At 29.0% G+C, this 23,174-nt stretch overlaps 1 long non-coding RNA gene across 1 annotated transcript; it reads left to right on the top strand.

The window, feature by feature from the left end:
* Positions 1 to 19,274: 19,274 nt before the first annotated feature.
* Positions 19,275 to 20,610, top strand: LOC133669513 (uncharacterized). The gene is made up of 2 exons (XR_009833907.1): positions 19,275 to 19,410; positions 20,249 to 20,610. It is a non-coding gene; the product is annotated as an uncharacterized LOC133669513 (long non-coding RNA).
* The last annotated feature ends 2,564 nt before the right edge of the window (positions 20,611 to 23,174 follow it).

Raw genomic sequence — 23,174 nt, 5'->3', positions numbered from 1 at the left:
CATACGGTTCTAATTTTAACTCTTTAACTTATAAGCTATAATAAATCTTATAATATTTTAATGCGGGATTAAGGGTTTTTGGGCTTAAGATAACATGCCAAAAATGGATTCTTTGAACTTTCCTTAGTGAAATGATTTCTGATTTACTTGGCTAATTAGTGAACATGATATCTTAAATTATTTAACCTCTTATACAAACCAAGATAATAGTACTTGTATAGTTTTCTACCTAACTATTTCCTTTAGTTCTCATTATTGTGTTCATTTTAGCCTTTAACAACTTTGAAATTCAATAGAGCTTCAAAGAATTTAGTCTTTTCAAAATTTTCAAAAATATTCTCACTCATATAAGTGATTTTAATTAAGATATTTTTCTATACTCCACTTGGTATATCAATATATAAAAAATACTAAGAGCACAACTTACATTTTATCACACTACGACTAATGCCATTTTTATTATAGAAATAGGTAGGCAATTATATCAAGAATGTCACATGACTTATTTTTTCCTTTGAACCTAAATCTTAGGATCTCCAGTCAACTAGATAAGGTTACTATCATTATATATTTCCATCTTTAAAGGCTTTAAACTCATTTTCCTTGATGAATTATATATAATATCTCTTGATAAACCTTTAGCTAATGGATCCACAATATTTTTCTTTTACTTTACATAATCAATTGAAATAATCTCATTCAAGAGTAAGTGTTTAACAATATTATGTGTATGAATTATATGTCTAGACTTACCATTATACATACTATTTTATGCCATTTCTATTGCTCATTGACTATTGTAATGCACACAAATTGTTAGCACTAGTTTTGGCCAACATGGAATATCATATGATTTTTTTTAAGCCACTTGACTTTCTCTCTGGCTTTATCAAGAATAATAAACTCTTATTCAATCATAGTTCATGCGATACAAGTTTGCTTAGAGGATTTCCATGATATAACAACTCCATTAAGTGTGAGAACATATCCGTTAGTGGATTTCAAATCCTTAGTGTCAAATAACTAATTTGCATCACTTCACCCTTCTAGTATCACTAGGTATCCCATATAATGTAACCTATAGTCTAAGGTGTATCTCAAATATTTGCGTACCCTATTGAAAGCTTTCTAATGATCCATACTTGGATTATTTATAAATCTACCCAACTTGCTAATAGAGTATGCTATATCAGATCTTCTGTAATTTATAAAATATCAAGCTACTAATTATCCAAGAATATTATTGGTGTATTCTCTCATATTTATTTTTAGATAGATGAAAACTTATGTTTATTAGTGTCTTCATAATGCTATTGTCACTTTTATAAACTTTGACGAGAATTTTCTCAATATAATAAGATTGATACAATACCAATCCATCAAATATCATGGTAATTTTTATTTCTAGTATGACATCTGCAACACACAAGTCTTTCATATCAATTTTGTTGGTTAATAATTTCTTGATAGACTTGATCATATAGTTGTTTTTTTTCTTTCTAAAATTTGCATGTTGTCCATATAGGGACATACAATGACATTACATTTAACTATGTTTTTTTATATAAATACATTTATCAATTTCATTGATTTTAAACTCATTTGACAACATAATCTTATCTAATTTTTTAGTGTTTGTTTCAAACTATGTAATGACTTAAAAAGGTTATAGATTTTCTTTTCTTATCCTTTAACAATAAACCCTTTAGGTTGTTCTATATAAACCTTCACGTTAATCCTTGTTTAAAAAAGTTAATTCTACATTCATTTGATGCATTTCAAGCTTGTTAATAGTTATGATGACTATTGATATTTGTATAATAGCTATTCTTAGCACAGGTAAACATATATCAAAATAGCACATATTTTTTATTGTTTGAATCATTTAATAACAAATCTTGCTTTTTATTTATTAATAGTTCCATTAATTTTCATCTTTCTTTCAGAGATCCACTTATGATCTAATAGTTTACTTTCAAGTGAAAGATCCACTAGTTTCCATGTATGATTATGTGTAATGTATTTAATTTCACTATTGACTACCTTCTTTTAATACAAAACTTCAAGATAAAACATTATCTTGAAGTAGATTTGAGGTTTATTTTCTAAAAAGTATTTTAAAAATCAGGACTAAATATTTTGGTCATTTTCTTCATCTAACTCCTTTTTGCTCAACTTTATCATTTTCCAATAAATGATGACTACTTGATCTTGATTTAATCATTATTTTAAGTAAATGAATTTCTTGTGCTTCTTTAAATAGAATTACATATTCAAATAATGTTACATTTCTTGATTCCATTATTGTATTAGAATCTATATCCTTGATAGTCGATTTGTTTACAAGAAACATTATGTACTGCTATTGTAATCATATCCAATTAAACATAATTTATAGTTTTAGGTTCTATATTGAGCTTTTTAGGATCCGATGCTACTATTTTTACAAAATATCCCCATAATTTGAGGTATTTGTAGAAAGTTGTTCTACCTTTCCGCTATTATATGATGTATTCTCTAACTTTTTATAAGGTACTTTTTTAAATATATAATTGGAAATCAAAATTGCCTCTCCTTATAAGTTTTAAGGTGCTCCCAAACTTATCAATATGACATTCATCAATTTTTTAGAGTATGATTCTTATATTTTGTAATGTCATTTTATTAGATGATTAAGGAGTGGTAGTTTGGTGTATAATACTATTTTGAGAACAAAATTCCTGAAAAAGAGCTTACTCTCCACCTCTATCACTATTCTTTATCCATTTATTAAGTTGGTTTTGAACTTAATTCTTGTAATGTTTAAATATTTCAAGATCCATATAATTTTTTTTTATTATTTGAAGATTTGTATATTGGCTTAGAGAAAAATAGGTATAACAATACCTTATGCAATTATCTATAAAAATAATGTAATACCTTTTATCAACTTTAGTTTGCATAAATTTTAAATCATCAATATCCAAGTGAATTAAATTTAGAGGTTCACTATTTTTTTAACAATTTTAAATACATTTTAGTGAATTTTGATTCTCTATAAACTTTATATTTATGATTTGTTTTTTTGCAAAAACCATACTTGGTAATAATTCAAGATTAATCAACCCTTATATAGAATTATAATTCACAAGTCATATTTATCATGCCATATATTACAAGAATAAAACAAGTAAGAAAAAGAGGGATTATTATTTTTATTCATCTCATCCTTGGTCATAATAGTCATTACAAGAATTTTAAAGAGGCTATCACAAAGATACTCCTTCCTACAAATGTTCCACTTTTAATGAGTACAATTTATTACTCTCAGAGATAATTTTAAAATAATTTTTGCTTAATAATGAGCTAGACTCTAAGTTATTCCTAATGTCATCAATATATAACATTTTTTTTTAGGATATAACGTTTTTCAGAAGTCATCTTTAGTAAGAATTGACCAATGTCCAATACCTTGGGTTTTAATGAATTCCCTATATACAAATATTCAACATTTACTTCTTTGTAAGTAAAAAAAATCATCTTCTCAGCCCATACATATCTTGTTACACCATTATCAACCCACCACTACTTAGAATTATTGATTAGGTTAACTTTAAAAATAATAATGGACAAATTCATTTTTGAGACTTTATTTATGAGGTGATCAACCTTAATTACATTGGCTTAAAGAATCCTTTATTTTTTAGTGTTTCCTTGATAAACACTATTTTTTCAATCCTTGGTTTGATGTCCACTCTTATTACAGATGAAGTATTTGCCATTGATTTTTTTGGCAATTTCCTTCCTTTTCATGGTAAGCATTTTCTTTTAGTTTTTATTGTGGTTCTTCGATGCTTATTCAACAATGTTTGCTTTAGGGGTCATAGTGAAAGAGTTGGATCTTCTTTTGGATAAGTTATTGTCCTCTTCTATCCTCAACCATAAAATGAGGTATTCAATTTCCATCTTTTTACTCTTATAATTAAGATAGTTCTTGAAATCTTTCTAAGATGGTGATAATTTTTAAATAATTGTAGCCATTTGGAAGGATTCACTCAAAATTATTCCTTCAACATGAATATCATGCAAGATGAGCTAAAACTCTTGAGCTTAGTTTACCAAGGTCTTTGAATTGAATATCTTGAAATATAAAATTTGTTTGACTATGAATTTTTCATACTAACATCTTTAACCTTGTACCTTTAGTTCAAAACATCTCATAATACCTTGGAACTCTTGATTGAACTATAAAATTCATAAAATATGTTGTTCAATCATTTCAAGACGTGTTTCTTGCACATAAAATTTCTATGATTCCATGTATCCACAACTGCCATAATATTAATATCATATTCATTATCTAACAACTTTAACACGTTTTTAGACAAGAACTTTACCAAGTTTAAAATGATCATATATACATCTATTAAAGTTTAGTCCATTAAAATTTTAAAGTTTCTCACTATCGCATGTTTGCAGTGTCACGATGATCATTCTTCTAGATCAGTGTTATCAGGGTTGGTTATGGATGGAAAGGACAATGATTTCTTATCCTATATTAGGAAAAAAGAAAAAGAGAGTCGCTACCTAGTATTATGGTTACTAATAAACCTAATGGTTTGTGAGAGTCTGGGTAGGAGGATTGGTTGTGCAAAGGGAAGGCGTGTCACCCCTAGTGCACCCTATCTATGGTAAGCTACTTTGTTATTTATTCTAAGTCATGTTTCTATTTGTTAGTCTATCTAAGGTTTGAGAAAAGTCCTTATTGAAAAGGAGACTCTTATTTCATCAAGTTAAAAACTAGTCATTCTAAAGCCTCTAAAAAAAAATAATCTAAAGTTTAAGAAAAGGCTTTCTTAGTAAGAAGATTCTTATCTTATCATATTAAAACCTAACTATCCTAACAACTAAGAAATTAAATGGGCTTTTTTTATTTGAAATTTTGTCCAAATCCTAATGGATAATTATAAACTGGGTACGATATCTATTTTAATTTTTTTTTTGTATTTTTCAAGTATGATGAAAATGCAATTTTTATTTTTTCATATAAAATATGCATGAAAATTTTAGAATCTATTCGTATGCATGAAGACCATACATATTTTTGTATTTTTGAAATGAGGGAATATTTTTTGAATTTTGTTTTGGATTTTTTAAAAAAATTTCAGAGAATACAAAATATTTTAATACCGGGTATGTTTCTTATAATATCAGTCTATGAATCAATATTAAGAAAAAATATTAAAAAACATATAGGGGACCCATAAGTAAATTCAAAATGGTCCCTGAATTTGTTTTTCAATTTTTTTTGAAAATTTTAAAGGCCTATTTGCCAAACACACCTTCAGCCTAGGGGCTGGGTTGATTAGGCCTAAAGCCCGAACTCAACCCAGTTGGTTGGGCTGATTGAAGGCCCAACAATTTTTTTTTAAAGATGATGTTGGACACAGCCTAACGGTGTGGGTTGAGTTGAGGGTCCAACCCAAAAATTACATGGTTACTAAGCTGGACCAAGAGACTATATTAATTATTTACTTGTTGCAAAACATGAATAATTCATGTTCTACATGCAAGTAAAAAAAAGTGCTAAAGGTTTTAAGAATTTTGAAGATATTTTCTAGCTATTATATATGAGCATTATAAATACAAGTTATTTTAAGAATTTGACAAAGGTGATTGTGCTAATTAGCATTGAACAAAATGTTTCTTTTATAGAAGATATTATTTTCATTGCTAATAGGAATAATTATACAATATATCCATCTTGGAAGCCAATGAAGAGATTTCTAAAATTAGATGATGCTCTGCATACAATGACAACTATTATCCTTAGAAAGGTTAACGGTGATGACATATCTTCCATAATAGATACAACAAATATAAATAAAGATAATTATAGCTATTGCATGGAAAAATCAATAGCTAGCTCATATTGTTCTTCAATAAGTTTGTAACAAGATTAAAGTCTTTCAAAAATAATGGGATATCATTTTGATTTTCAAAATAATTTAATTTATTATTTGTTCCTAGAGATTCAAGATGTAACATTAAATTGTGATTTAGTTGTTAATTCAAATAATAATGGACTTTTGTGTGGATTATCAGGAAATGTAAGAGAGATGGGTTTTGAAATTGGGCACATTGCTTTTAGCCTAGGAACATCGATCCCTATAATGTCACTATACAAAAGAAAAAACAGAAAGGTCTTGTAAGGAAAACATATAGGAAAATAAATATGTTAAATCTAAAGGGAAATTTTGATGGGTAAGTGTCTCCTCCATGGAATATAGAGTCATTGCCTCAAGTTTTTGTAATTCATAAAATGTAAGAACATCAAGTATAAAAATGGTGAGTTGTTCTTGTCAAAAGCTAGTCGAGAGATTAGTGAATGCTAATGATACTTTGGGTATTACAATAGCTTAGGGAGGGGATGCATTGAAGAATCAATTTCAAGATATGGCAAATAAAAAGAAAGTGGAATAAGAAAAAATATATAATTCCTTTACTGTTTTCTTGATGGGAAGGTATTATATTTTTAATTATGTAGAGTTTTTTTTGGAATATCAGAGATTTGTGAAGAAGGAATATAAGGCAAGTAATTAAGAATGTCATTGCTAGTTATCATCTTAATGTTTGTTGTATTGATGAAACTATTTTGTCTAGATTATAGACACTTTTATGTTGATAATTTGTTCAATTCTCAATGGATTTCTTTGTTTGGGACTCGTATTGAAAAGGTTTTCAGATGTGTGATAATTTGTTTATATGTTGGGTATAGTTTGAAAGATAGAAAGAACTTGTGGGAGGAGCTTATTATTCTTAAGTTTTCATTTGGATGACCTTGGTATGTTATAAATGATTTCAATGAGACTTTCAGTTAGAATGAGAAGAGTGGTGGGTTTTTAAATCATGTGTGAGTAAGAAGCCTTCAATGGTTATTGAATACTTGTGAACTTATTAAGCCTTCAATGGTCATTAATATAATTGGTTTAAAGGTTCTTCTATGATTCATATTGATAGGTATTTTCACACCTAAATGTTATGTTGGCTTTTCCTCATAATAAGCTCCTTAGGTTGGATAAAAGCCTTTTAGATAAATGTTCCATTTTTTTTTATGGTAGAGAACTCAAAGGTTAGGTTATAAGGCCTTTTTAATTTTTAGATTGTTGATTGATGCACAATTCATTTTATTTTGATTTGAAGTCGTTATGGGCATCCTTTTGCTATGATATGGTCTTGTTAAAAGCTTAGTCTATTAAGGAAAAAAATTACATGAATGGAATTTTACCATTTATGGTAGAATCTAGACTTAAAGCAATTGAGAATGAGAGTGAGAGTAAGAGTTTAACATATGTTAAGTCTGATGAGTTGAGGTGTCTAAACTTTGAGTTGTGAAATTTGAGCAAACATTATGAAGGAATAATCAGTGAAAGTTAGGTGATAGGAATACAATATTCTTTCATCTCTCTGCTTCTTTTTCTAACAGGAAGAACTTCATTGACTCAATTATTATTTATGAGAAACATTATCTCTAGTGCTTCAGAGATTAATTCTTGGGCTTTAAATTTCTTATCTAATCTGTTTAGTATTGGTATTGTTATTAGGCTGTACATGAGGGACATGTTTTAATTTTTTAAGTTTTAGTTCTTTAGTTGCTAGGTTGTATATGAGCGATACATGTTTTATTTTTTAAAGTTATAATTGTTTAGTTTTGTTGGAGAGAAATGTCATCTTGGAGGAGGTCAATTAGGAAATGTGGAGTTGTGAAAGGTCTACAGCTCTAAGACCTTATGGTTTTAATTTTGACTTCATTAAAATTTTTAAAAAGGAGATTTTTTTTGCTGATTTTAGAAGTTTTCTATACTAGCAGGATGTTAAAAAGGATTAATAATGCTTATATTACATTAATTATAAAGATTAAATGAGCTAAAAAATTCAGAAAATTTAAACTTATTAATATTTTGAATGGGACATACAAGATCATTTCCAAGATCATGTCTTTGAGGATTAGACAAATTATTGATAAGATGATAAGTGAACCTCCATCTGTTTTCATCTTAGGAGGGGAGATCCTTGATTATTGTTTATTAGCCAATGAGATTGTAGATAGTATATGAAGGTAACATATTCAAGATTTTCTCTTTAAACTGGATTTCCAAAAGGCTTTTAATTTGATATCTTGAGATTTCATTTGTGAGGTCATGGTTATATGATTTTTGGAGATAGATGGATCTCTTGAATTAGAGAATGTATCCTGATGACTCATCTTTCTGTACTTATCAGTGGCTCGCCATCTAATGAGTTTCACATGAACAAAGGTTCTTTGTCACCCTTACTACTAGTTTTTTTGTTAGAGCAAGAGAGAATAAGCCATTTTTAGAAGTTAATGTATCTCTCAATCAACAACTTTGCTTCAATATGCTGATTATATAATGATCTTTTATCTGAATGATATAGAAGCTCTTAAGAATATTAAAATTATTCTTTATTGGTTTTAGCTACGTTTAGATTTAAAAGTTAACTTTCATAAGAGTCTTTTAATTGGTATCAATGTTGATTTGAAATTAACTAAATGAATGACTGACTATTTAAGATATAAATCAAGTTGTTTATATGTTAAATACTTGGGGCTTCCTTCAAGAGCAAATCGGAGACTATGTTCAACTGGAAACCAATTTTGAAAAAGATTAAGTCTTATCTTAAAACTTGAAAATTCAGGCGTCTTTTGGTATATGGAAGAGTTTGTTTATTAAATTTAATGTTGTTTAATCTTTCTCTTTACTATATATCTGTGTTGAAAATTCCATTTAGTGTAGCTAAAAATATCTGTAAAGTGGCTTTGAATTTCCTAGCTAGGTCGAAAGCTAAAGAGGGATTAAGAGTCGGGTCTATTATGGAAAAAAAATAAAGCAATATCATTTAAATGGTTATCAAGGTACAATGATGATATTTCAGTAGCCTGGAGGAATTTTTTGGATTTGAAATATCAACATGACAATAATAAGATGGTTCTAAAATTTTCAGAAACTCTTTCACTTATTTGAAATGGTATTTATGATACTTTTAATGGTGTGGAAGACTATTTTATAGCTTATAAAATGCAATTTCCATGGTTGAGAGAATGAGACTCAAACTTTGTTCTGGATTTTAAAATGGTTAGGAGATTCTATTCTTATAAGCAGATTTCCTAGTCATGTTATGTGTGCAAATTTGAATGCTTTGGGATTGGAACATGGAATGGTATTACTTAGGATTAGTCCTTATTATAGAGGAAGAGACAATAAGATTAGGAAAAGAAAAAGGAAAGGGAATTTTTACAACTACTATCTAGGATTTCTTTAACTCAAGATGTTTGTGAATATAAAGATTTGGAGACTAGATCTAAAAGATCTATTTTAGGTGAAAAGTTATTTATCTTTTCTTAAGACAATTATTCTAGTAGGAGATAAACCATTTTGGTCCAATATATGGTCATCTTCTGCTCGTTCTAAGATTGAGTATTGTAATATTTGACTTGTCATTTTGAATAAAACTACTTACAAAACTTTTGTCTATTAATGAGATTTATTATAAGAGTGTGATTGAATTGCCCTTTCTGTAAAAAAGAAGAAGAAGAAAGATTGAAACTACAAAGCATGTTTTTCTTTACTATAAGATGGTATAGAAGTTATGGTCATAGTTGGTGGCATGGTTAGGGCAACAATGAATCTTACTGAATCCTTTATATGATTTTTATTTATAGTGGCATTGAATGATCTTAGAAACTATACAAAGAAATGTGTGTTCTTTGTTTTTTATTGGAGTTGTTCGGTCCATTTGGAATGCTTGTAATAATTTGATCTTCAATGAGGTGGAAAAAACTAGGATGATATATTACTAACTTTTTCATAAAGTTGTAACATGGACAAAATGTTGTATTGTGATAGGTGTTTTTGCTATACTAGGATATATTTACTAAGATCACCAAATAATATTCTTATGTTGACCAACAGGGAAATAGTGTGTAGTGAATCATAATGGATTCCTTCTCTTCAAAGTATGCATAAGTGGAGTTTAGATGCATATGCAAATGGTAAGCCAAGACCCTTAGGGATTGGGGATATGTTAAGAGATCATGAAGAAAAGTTTCTTTGTATCTTTTCTTGTTCTATAGGTATTAAGGAATTCAATAAAACTGAGGTTGTGACAATTCAAAAAGCTCTTATTCTAAGTACTAATTGTTATTGTGTTTCTTTCATGGACTAGATTGCGAAGTTTGATTCTTACAATGCAATTATCTAGATAAAAGGAAACACTGTCATGAGGTTGTGGCAATTAAAAGATGATTTCAATGATATATCCAATGCCTCTCTTATGCTTTTTTTATATAAATTTAAGATATATTCATAGAGAAAGGAACTATATAACGAATCATTTATTCTAATATTGTTTGTTATAAACACTTTACTATATTTTTCAAACCAGAAAGGATGGTATAAACTTACAAGCATGGATACTTCTATTTCATTTGATTCACAACATGGAAAGAGTGTCTAATAAGAGAAATTAAATCATATATAAATTGTCAAGGTGTGGTTAGAATTATGGGGCCAATTAGTCTAAAAAGACTCTTGCTCTAGGCCCCCCTCATTTTAAAAAAGCATGATGAAGGGTTGTGGGAATAAGTTGCATATCTGAAGAATCTTCATGAGTATTATAATTACAAGAAAGTGTTTGAGAGTATGATAAATGTTGTTTTTCAAAATGCATTTTGTTTGAAAATATATTAAAATAATATTTTTTTAATTTATTTTTGATATAAATACATTAAAATAATTTAAAAACACTTGAAAAAAATTAAATTTGGATGAAAAGTGGTTTGTACCGCAACCCAAAAGGGATCTAAGTATTGAAAAAAAAAACAAGATCACATGTTGCTGGCTTTTGTTGAATAATTTCATTGGCTGTCGATATATATCATGTCCATCTCCAATATTGCACAATCCTCCAAAGCAACATATGGACCCCTGCAATGAATTGGATAGCTATCTCTTTGCATATCGGATCTTTGCAATGGCAATTACAAGAATCTTGAAATATCTGCCTTGTTACTGTTAGTTGAGCCAATTTTCTTTCCTTTGTCCTTTATCATCATTTCGATGCTTGAATTGTCGGCTTGGATTTCAATTCTCAGCATCATAGCCATGCTTCTTTTTATTTTCACACACACAAAAGATTTACAGCATTTACTGATGGAGGAAAAACGGTGGGACAAATTAACTAAAAGACCCAATAACGTTCAAATATGGATTTCAGTCACCACCAACGTGATAAAACATGCACACTATCTGATGACTTTACATTGCATCACTACTGTGCAATCTATGACTTTCTGTGCGAATCGGGGGGATAGGGAATCCTGCACGGTGAAACATTTTAAACCGTCGTTAAAGCTATATATATATATATATATATATATATATGAAAGTTGGCCTTAGCACAAACAGTACTACTGCCATGACGATGGCAATAAGACTTGAAAGGATGGCATTGGCACCAATCCGTTAAAGGACTAGTGGGACTGCCTGGTCTGCACAAAGGCACTCTCTAAGATGCGGAGGGGCTAGTGGTTAAAAGCCTTTTGAATTCTGTGGCATTTCTCAGACTCAGAATGTCCATGTTACGACTGTAATGCACTCACTCTGTTCATTTTATCAGTCTTTGTGTACATTTGGCCCCCCAAAAGGCTGCCTCTTTTTATCCATTTCTAATTTTTGGTTTCCCAACCATGATGCAATAGTGCAGCAATACATTGGTGGCCTGCGGAGAGCTGATTTTTTTTTGTAGTGTCAAAGAATGATACTCACTGTCATTGTATTTTAAATAATAATAAAAGAGAATTGGAAAAAAAAAATAATTGTCAATTTCTAAAAATCAAAACATTGAAAGATAAAATCGAAATAAATAAATAAATCTAAAAAACAAAATTTATTTTAAAAACAAACAACTCTTACTTACATCATGAGATATGAATAACCTGATTGAAAGAAAATTAAAAAAAAATAACAAAGGATATTTTTTCAAAACAAACAACTTTGAATGATATAATCGGTAAAAAAACAATGTCAAATCGTATTAACTTTTTAAACTTCTAACCCTAGCTAGTGACTAAATCGGAACCACTATATTTGGAAAGCTACTATTTAAAATTTGGCTCGACCTGATGGGTTAACCCGTGATCTAGGTGACCTAGAGCCTAGACTAGGTCTAGTTTCAAAAGAAATTAGGGGAGAATTGATCTAATATAAAACAATAAAAAACCAAAGACTATTTTCCTTATTTTTTTTCAAAATGATATATTTATAAAATAAAGAGATTTGGTTGAATTGGGTTAACTTAGGTCAACCTATTTGATCTGTGACCTGGTATTTGTCTCGTATTGACTCCCAAGTTGGGCCTAAAAACAATGAGAAAAACAAAGGAGATCAAATCTCAATAAATCAAATGTTGAATGATGAGATAAAAAAATCAAGGATAAAAAAAATAAAAATTAAGAGAATAAGGACCTCATTTGAAAAAAAATAAAATGAGTGGACAACTTAAAATTTTGAATTGAAGGGAAAATTTGAAAAAAATAATCAAATTAACAAATGAGTTCAAAATAAAAAGTAAAAATAAAAAGAATGAGGAAGAAATTAAAAAAATAAAAAAATCAAGATTATAGATCTAAGGATGAAATTAAAAACAAATTAAAATTTAATAAAGGGCTAATTAGAACCAAAATTATAGAACAAAACATTGAGGGCTAAACCTGGAATATCATCAAATTTTGAATTGAAAGGCAAAATTAAAAAAAAAATCAAAATCACAAAAGAATCCAAATTAAAAATCAAAAATCAAAAATCAAAATCAAAATGAAGAGCTAATATGAAAACAATAAGATATGGATCAAATGATGCAATTGAAAACAAATTAAAATTTGATAAAAGGGATAAGAATCAAAACATTGAGGGTCAAACTTGAATCATAAAATAAAAGGACAAATTTGATATAAAAAAGAAATGCTAAAGGATGAAATTGAAAAACAAATAATCAAATTTGATACAATTAAAAAATAAGAAACAAATATGATAAAATTAATAAATAACACACTTTTCTAATTTTTTGCAAGGGTATCATGTATTTCAAGGTTGAAGAGAGAGAAAAAGTAGGAAAGAAAAAACATCATTGGAGCTTCACTATGTATAGGGGGACTGCATGCACCTCACCACCATGAAGGGGGCGGTGAGATGCATTGAATGCAACCATGAAATGTGGTGTCCACCCTAAAGACACAGATACCTCCTATACAGTGGTGGGTGTGATACACACACCAACAACTTTTCATCTTCTTTTAATTAATATATTTAAATACCTAAATGCCCCTAACCCCATACATTATTATAAAAATATATAACAAAAAAACCAAAAAACCCCTCAACTTTTCTTAGCTATAGATTATTTGACTTAAATGGTATTTTAATAATTACACTGTGTTAAGAGGAAGAAAAAACCGAATACACCCCTACCCTAATAGTTAAAGAAATTCAATTTTTAAGGGTATTCTAGATATTACATTGTGCAAATAAAAAGTTAAAAGTCTTCTATACCCCATTCAATCTTGTAATAACAAAAGTATCCCGTGAAAAAGATACCTTATTGCCTTTGAAAACATGCTATAAGGCTTAAATTGTTAAGGAAAAAATGGTAATTTAACTATGAAAATCCACAGTGAAATATGAGTGTGTGCATAGTGAAAGATTGTGTTCTTTTAACTTTTATTTTAATAAGAGTATATAATCATATATGAAAGTGCAAGCTTTTTCTTAAAAAATTAAGAAATTGTAAAGCAGGAATTTGTTTTTGAAAATAATACAGTTAAAAATTTATTTGAGAACATAGTGTAATTTGAAGAGTTGCATGTCTAGTCTATGTTTTAGAGTTGCATATGTCACTTGTGACTTAAAAAAATAAAAAAAATACTTGTAATTTTATTAAATTTTTTTAAAAAGTATTTTAAATTTTAAGTTTAATAAATAAATAAATATTATCTTGATCATAGTATTTTAAACTGTGAACTATAACATATACATATGAGATTCTTTATTATTCTTTTACATTAATTCTATTAATTGGACCAAAAAAATTCATAAAATTCTTGTTATTCCTTTTACCTTTGCTACTAATATTAAAAGAAGACTGCTTCAAATAACATTTCATAAAATTTATATTCATGCCTATATTTTTTTAATTTCTTTTCATTTAGAAATAATTAAAATCCAAATATAAGAAATTTACATTAAAATCCAATAAATTTTGAAATTGAGCCTTTGTTAATTTTTTATAGGAAACCTTAATCATTTTTTATGTTATATTTCACTTTTTAAGAGAACATGATTTATACATTTCAACATGTTCTATTAATATTAAAATAAACTTCTTAGTCAGAAGATAGAATAAGATTTTTATTAGTGTCTATATACTTAATAGAATAATATTAAAATGGACTTTTTATGTTTTAAAGGTTGTCTTCCACTTAACTCCCATCTTGATTCTTATTTGGTTGTAACCACTTTTAAGATCAATTTTCAAAATTTTCAAAAATAACTTGGAACCTACCAACTAATATAACATGTTATCTAGCCATGATATATGGAAACTATACTTCCTTGGAACTGTCAACAATATCATCCTCTTTCCAAACTATTCTACCACTATAAACTACAGCATACACTACTTGTTTGTCCTTTATCTCCTTAATAAATTATGATAAAGATAACAAACTCTTTCTCTATTTAGTTTTCATCTCCACCTTCTTCTTTATAAGTGCCACCACTGTACATTTTCCTTTAATACTTAGGGTAAATGCATTTTTTATACCATTATGCACCACATGTCTATCAAACTATCATGACCACAACAACAGAACATGACATGCATCCATAGACACTACATCATACCAAGTACTATCAAAATATTTATGTCTCTTGAAAGAGGAAACAAGACATCTTTTATCAATAATTACCCTAGTATCTCTATTCAACCATGTTAGTTTATAGGGCTTAAGATTATTTTTATTTGTCAGTTGGAACTTCTTTGCCGCCCCCGTAGACACTGCATTCTCGTAGCTACCACTATCTATAATCAAGTTGTAGACCTTATCTTTAACAATACATATAGAATAAAAGATATTAGTGTATTGTCAATCCTTTTTTGAATTACTTTTAGGTGTCAACAAACTCTTTCTAATAATAAGGATATTACCACCATTATTATGTGAATTCTTCTCATTATTGCCCGAGTCATAATGATACTTAGAATCAGTCGCATCCATAGGCTTCTCTATTAGAAAATTCTTTCTTAGATGACTCTTTGCTTCACTTCACTCACTAGCTTAATGCCCTAGCTAGTTTACCATATATAAAGCAATAACTTTATTTTTCTCATAAATTTTTATTAACAGCTTTAGCAGCTTGCTACTACTTTATTGTCAAAACCCTCAAATATGCCTAAAAAACTGCCCATAGATACTAGAGACACAATACATTTTGGATGGACTACCATAGACCACTCATATGCCTTACCACCAACTACTCTTCTATTTATGTCAAATCATTTTAAGCTACTAATTGATAGAATTAATCAGTGTATTCATTGGCAGGTTCACCTACTTGTTTCAACATGTGAAAACTCTAGTATAAGGTTTAAGAATAGCTAAAAGAAAGGAATGCTCCCTTATCTTTTTTAATGGCAGAATATTTTTGGGAGTTTCCATATTCTACAAGGAAACTAAGGGGAAAGAGCTATTACAAAGATTTTCACGCTTATTTAGGAGAGTTAAAGTTAGTTTTAGGCTGATTTGTTTCTATTGCATAGTTTTACGTACATAAACATAATTTTCAACTCAATTGTTTGACCGAACTGAAATTTACTAGGAGTTTATAGATTTATTGTTCATATTGGGTTAAAACTTCAGATCCATTGAGATAAGGTCTAAAAGGTACTATGTGAGATTCGTATTAGTTTCCAAGTTAATTTAGGATTATTTTTCTATTTTATTTAGAATTCTTATATTAGTTTTCCAGAATTGTTTAGGATATTTTTTTTACCTAGTATAAATAGATTTATTTAGCTTGTACTTAAATTTTTACTTTGGGGCCATGAATTATTGAATAAAATTGGTGTTTTGCTTGGAGCGACATGTTTTTCTCTTTATTTAAAAAACAAACAAGTGAACTTATCAAAGTATAATTGACTTTGTTGTGTTCTTCCTTATACATCTTGTTCGCGTTTCGCTAATCGTTGGGTAGAGATTTATTCCAATAGTATTGGTGTCTAGGTTCAGGTAATCATTGTGCCAAATTTCTTATTAAACTTGATTTTTGGGTTCCTAAAATTATGTTAATCTTGATTATGAATTACAAAATCTTTATATTCACGAGGTTCGCTTCACAAAGTGTGAATGTCATTGACCCGGGTAAGGGCACTAATCCTACGAGGGTGTGTTGGATGGACATTATTTTGAGTGACCTTACTTCACGATCTTTTTTAGCCTTGTTGAAACAAATGAAACAAGAGTTCATCGTTTTATTTTATTGAAAAATAATAAGAAAAAGGAATCGATATTGAGTTAAAAAATATCAAATTTAGTATCATATTTACGTGAATTTTTTAAAATTTATAATGTTTTAAAGATTGAAAAAAGTAAGTCCTAGAATAGAATGCATCTCTAGGTTCACATGCAGTTTAATAACTCAATCTAAAGCAAATGCTCTCTAGCTAGCTAATCACTTACATTACTTTACAAATAAAGCACAAATCAAATGAAGGTAAAACACATGAAATATATAATAAGAATTTAAATATTACTCTAAAGCATGAACATATTGAAACATTACAAAAAAAGAGAGAGGATATATCTGAATCTGTGACAGGTTACCTACGTATCTCCATCCAAAGAAACACTTAAAAATGAGAGATCAATACCCTTAGCATAGTTCTCTTGAATAGATAGTGTGAAGTTCTAGCATTTAACCTACCTACTTTCTACTAAATATCATCATATATTTCTACTAAATAACAATCCTAATAAAGGTGTGTGGAGATGGTGAAAGAAAGAAAAAAATTCATATATAAAGAAAGAGAAAAAAAAATACAGTTGTCCATGGAGAGGTGGGAGGAGGGCCAACATATGAGGGTCAAAGTAAGAAACTGTTTCCCTTCCAAAAATATTTACAGTTACTGTTGTTATACCTTGTGTGAAAAGAACACTAGTAGCTCTTTCACTATGGTTAAGTGCCTGACACTCTTATGTCTGCTACAGAATTCCCTGCTGACATTAAAGAAAATCCTCTCACTGTAGCTCTCTCTTTCTTTCTTTCATTAGATTTATTAAGATCTGGAGTCAATTTCCTGCTTGACTCTCATAACGAAAATGACCCATCATTTTTCCTCTGAATAAAAAGCAACTTCTCTCTCTTTTTTTTCTTTTTTTTCCCTTTTTTTGTATTGTGCAACTCTCCATTTTCTTCCCTTTTTTCCTTCAAATACACTGCAACTTCTCTCAAGTTCTCTCACGCTTACTGTTCTTTCTTTTGCACAGTGAACTGAGATTTAGAGTGGTTTTATATGTATATATATATACACACAATTAGAGAGAAATGAGTTTTTGCTAAAGCATCAGATTTAGGGTTTTGATTCTTTATGGAGGTACCAAGCAGTGAAGTTACCTTTTCCGAATATATATGTACATGTACACTCTCCATGATAATTATATCATATATTTATCATCTCTTAACTTTTTCAGCCGAACATAAGCTTTTTCAGTAATTGTTTTTCCATGATTCCATGGTAAGTTCCTGGTTTCTTTACTTTGTCTTGATGTCAATAATATATTATAACGGATAGTATTCGATCTATTCTCTTCTATATATTTAGTTTATTTCTTGCTAAATGTTTAATGTTTCTAAGATGATGAACAAAGTAGATTTACTTCTGTATGGTGATTCATTTGTCTATTTTAAGAACCAAAATGTTGGATTTCTTTTTTTCTTCCTTTTTCAGAATAGATTTACTCTTCTACTACAATTTCTATGTCGTTAATATGTTTTTTTTTTTCTATTTCGGTTCTTTTATGTAATGATGGGATGATTTAAGACCAGGGTTTTGTTCTTAAAATAGATTTTCATGGGACCTTCCATTTTATGGTAGATTTTAGATTTTTGAAATCTCTTTGTATTAATTCACTTCTTAAAAAAACAAAAAGGAAAACAAGAAAGAAGGCTGTGAGGGTGTTTTTTTTTTTCGTCCTTTACATTCGTTGGTAAGATGTGGGGTTTGGAAGGCAGCCAGATGGGGGGAATGTCCATAGCTACTCTCTACTTTCAGCTCTGTTAAGTTGATGCTTTCCATTTTAGCTTTGCACTACTGTTGACAATGATTTGGGCCCTAATCCAGGTATATAAAACCATTAATTCTTGCTGTGTATTAATTATGAAGGATTTTTTTCTCTCATGTTAATCGGTCACATTCTTTGATAAGACTGATTTAATGGGTAACTTGTCTTGACCTTGATCATATCAAATTTGCAAGTAGTTAAACTTCTACTTGCCTTCTTCATTAACAAGTCACCAGCTGCCACGCCCAGCCAAATATACACAGCCCATATATATATCTTGATCATCAACCGCGTTCACTTCCTAAAAGCACAAACTGTACTATATATATAAATGTAATGAGTGTAGTTGAAGTGGGGTGTGTGTGTTCTAGGTAGAAATCCATACTGCTCTGCATATTTACTTGGTTATGAGAGAGAATTAATTAATGGTGGGAGAGAGCTTCCTTCAGCCCACTCATGGATAGGAGAAAGGGGTTGAATTAGCTGCCGACTCATTCATTCAAGCACCGGTAGAAAAAAGGGGAATGGATATTCTTTTGCTACTGTGATTGTGTGAATGATGCGGGAGATAATTTTACATCCCCTCTTTTTCTGTGCTTGGACTGAAGGGAGCTCCTTCCTTCTATTGCTTTCATTTACTGAAGAAAGAATTTGGTTAATTAATACAGGTTATACACTTCTTGTTAATGTTCTACTTTCTTACCTTAACACCATCTTCGAATCCTGATACTTGTCTCGTGTTTTGTCATAACATGATCAACTAATTAGTATCCTTAATTTTGTCGTAATAAATCTCCTCCATAATGGCTGCCATTGTGCCAATATGTAGAGAATTAATTGTACATTTCTTACACTTTGGTATTTAATGCCGGTTACCCACTGGCAGCATACCTGTTTTTCCTTGCAGGGAAATAACAGACATGTTGAACAGGTGACCAATCAACATTATACCAATCTCCTCGTCAGTACTGCTATACTATCCAGTTTCTCGTTCAGGAGAAAATATCCTCTTACATGTAAATTCTATTTACAGCATGCTTACCTCTCTCAGTACCATCTGTTCCTCCTCTTTTGGGCAGACAAAGAGAGATTTCTGATCTGATTTGTGTCTTCTTTGGGATTTTTTCTTGTAACGTTAATTGAGACTTGATTTCTTTGGATAATTTGAACTATGGCTGGCTAGCTAGCAACATCTGATATTGTCTCGCAGATGTCCAAACTTGGAACTGTTAATACTCTCTGAATTAATTCTCATGTGTTCTAGCTCCCTCCCTCGTTCATTTCTTGCTTAATTACAAAGTATTGTTTAATTCGTGACTTTGTGTCTGTCCAATTATCTCTTCTTTCTCAAAGGGATTTTGATTATAATTAGAAGTAAATAAAACTGGCCTGACGGAGAGATGATATAGTTAAAGGAACTGGGTGTGTTTTTTGTTTTTTTGTTTTTTTCCAGATCTTGTTCCTCAAGCTTTTCAAAGGGCACCATTAGGGCAGAAGCTCATCCCTTTTGCCTAATAATGTAGGACTAGCTAGTGGGTGGGCAGGGACAGATATTCGTCATATGGAGTAACTAAATTAAAAGATGCCATGAATATTTTTATTTTGTTGTTCTTCGAGGGAGGGAACTAACACTTGCTTCCATTCATCTTTTTCATTTGAAACTGTGCAATTAGGTCCATCTGCCATTATTGAAGCATTATCTTCCACTTTATAGTGCATATTTCAGTATGCCTTTTATTTTTCTTTATTAATTATTGCTTAGATATTACTAGTATTTCTTTCTTGGAAATAGACATGTTGGGTTTTCACAATTTACTAATATTTTATGTTGGTGGCTGGTTTCCAATGTTGCAGAAATTGGGCGGTGAGGATTGAAACTGTGACATATTTTGCCAAATATGGACGAGGCTACCTCCCTAGCCTTCTTCCTCTTTTGGAAATTGAACTTGTTCTTCTGGTACAGAGAGTTATCCCATTGACGTTGCATGCAATGTGGTCCTCATCCCTCTGCATATATAGTCATAGACAGGATCATCGTCAGAGGACATTTGATATCAAATTCGGCACACAAATTTTACATAGCATTTAGTTATTGTCTCAAAATAGAAAAATAAAGATAATAAAATAAAAATATATTTGAGAGAAGAGATAAAAATATGTTCTTTTGATAATTTTGGAGTGATTTTGTATAATTTCAAAACAAGATATGTAGAGGAGATATTTCTTCTGAAAATATTTATTATTCCTAAAATATTATTGTAAAAAAATTTTAATTTTAAAATTATTTAACTAAAACATATAAGATAAAAGATTATTTTGTTATTATCACCAAACAAAAAAAATAGAGACATGTAACAACAATATATTTGGTTGAAAAGATTGAAAAAAACATATAAAAATAAATATGTTTTTATGATGATTTTAGAGTGATTTTTTATAATTTCAAAACATGATGCATAAAAGAGATATTTATTATTCCTAAAATATCATTCTAAAAAACTTCCAATTCTATAATCATTTAACTAAAGCATGTAAAGATAAAAATATTTATTATTATAATTTTAAAGCTCGATCAAGAATATGAGTCGAGATAATCAACTCGAGTTGACCTTGGTTAATTAAGATTAACAAAAAAAACATTTATTATAAAAGATCAAAAGGACATCGTTTTGACCATATCTTTTTTTAAAAAAAAACAATTAATAGGTTTTTTATTAGGTAAAGTTGGGTCAATCCCTGTTTTATTTTTTTAAATCCAGATCGATTTAGGTCCTAGGATGGCACGTTAGGTGGTTCAGGTTCTATAACTATGGTTATTATACTACTATTAATTTTAACATTCAATATAAACTATATTTAAAAATATAATCTAAGATAAAATAGATTTTTTTTCATATTTTATCAAGAAATTCATCATAAACTAAACAAAATATAGAGACTTGAATACCATTACTAATAACAATTATATCTTCGTCTTATGTTATGTTTTGTTTTCTTTGTCTCTATCTCTATCTTCGTATGTTCTATCTTACTTTTACTTTCTTCATGGAATTACTTTTACATGTGCATTTTTAGATAAGTTATTTATAAACAAATTTCTTCATGCTATATTCTCATAGAAATAAATGATGTGTCAATAAATGGTAAAATATGTGTACTATGGATGATAAATGACTGATCTCTTTGTAAACCGTTTTGATTCATGATACGCTTTGCTAAAATGTTCCTGTTTTTTCACACTTTGATATAAATACAAAAATATTAATTAATTGCAGTTTGTTTTACAAGCAATTAAGTTAATTTAAAAATATTTATTTGATTAATCATCGCATTAATCCTCCATTACTCGGAATTGGGGGCGTCTTGTATCAAGCCCTGCCAGCTCTACATGGAACCCGGACATATTATTATTATTAACATAACCTAATTGATGGAATTCAGTTTTATAGAGCACTGTTTACTTGAAAAGTGTTTTTTTTTAATTTTTTTTTAAATTTTATCATTTGATATTGAATTTATTTATCCTAATCTTAAGACCTGGATCGTAGATTATAAAAGTCAACTCGGTTTTTTATGTTTTTTAGTTGATTTTTTTTTAATTTCATCATTAAAGATTTAATTGATTTGGAATTAGATTTTATAATTTTTTCTTATTTTCTATAAGGTTATCTCTCACTTATTACCATGGTTGCGGCTTGGAGAGGTTAACTTGAGTTGTTTTTTTTTGTCATTTTTTTAATTGATTTTTTTTCGATTTCATCCTTTATTTTGAATTGATAGAGAATTTGATTTTATAATTTCTTTTGATTTGCTTTATATGGGTTGTCTTGGTCTTATGATCCAGATCACGGATTTGACAGGTTAACCTTGATTGATCGAAGTCGATATAATATTTATCATCTCAATATTTTTTTAAAAAAGATCTAGATTTTCTTTGAACCCGTCAAGTTGATCAGATTATATCAGGTCAATCTCCATGTGGTTAAATTTTTTTTTAACTATGAAACATATTAGCAACAACAAGATATTTTTTTACATTAAAAAAAATTTATCAGACTCGCAGTATAGCGAGAAAGAATCATCAAGTCATTATATAAAGTCATGCCAAGCTTTTGATTGATGAGGACCCAAAGTTATTCAAGAATTTGAATCCAAAATCTCCTTTGTTCAAGTTTAAACAAGTGAAATTTGCATGCATTTGATACAGAGCAATTGTTAAATTATAAATTCATACAAAAATGGATACAAATGTTTGGGCAACATTTGTATAATTTCGGATTTAATTTGAAACTGAGAAGTGATAATTGTTTCAATCATTGTTTGAAATACCCTAAGGTATCTATAACTTAGAGATATCTACGAAACTTGTGTAATCTTTAAGGGTTTATGTTACTTAGTGAATTTTGATAAATTCAGAATTTTCATAAGAGATGTATAAAGTTTGCTTGTTGAAATATTTCATTAATGCTCGAAAGATAGTGATTAAATTAGTAAACCTGATTATCAACAATAAGAATAAATAATTCAATTGAGAAAATTCACATAGTAATAGTTACGGTAAGTCAGAAATCCTAGAATCCATTAAAATTGAATTCAATACTACTTAATTGATTGATTGTTTATTTTTAAATATTTTTTTTGGTTTAGTAAACTATCTCGTTCAATTTTTCAAATATATCACAATTTAAGAGATTTTGGTAGTTATTAGTAATTTTTGCAAATCATCATGTGACAATACTTTACTTATTACTTTATTACTTGTTACGATTCATGTATTTAC

This window comes from Populus nigra, chromosome 12, assembly GCF_951802175.1.
Source record: "Populus nigra chromosome 12, ddPopNigr1.1, whole genome shotgun sequence".
NCBI classification, from domain to species: domain Eukaryota; kingdom Viridiplantae; phylum Streptophyta; class Magnoliopsida; order Malpighiales; family Salicaceae; genus Populus; species Populus nigra.
Note: the sequence above shows the minus strand (reverse complement) of the source record. Positions and strands in the feature narration are given on the sequence as shown.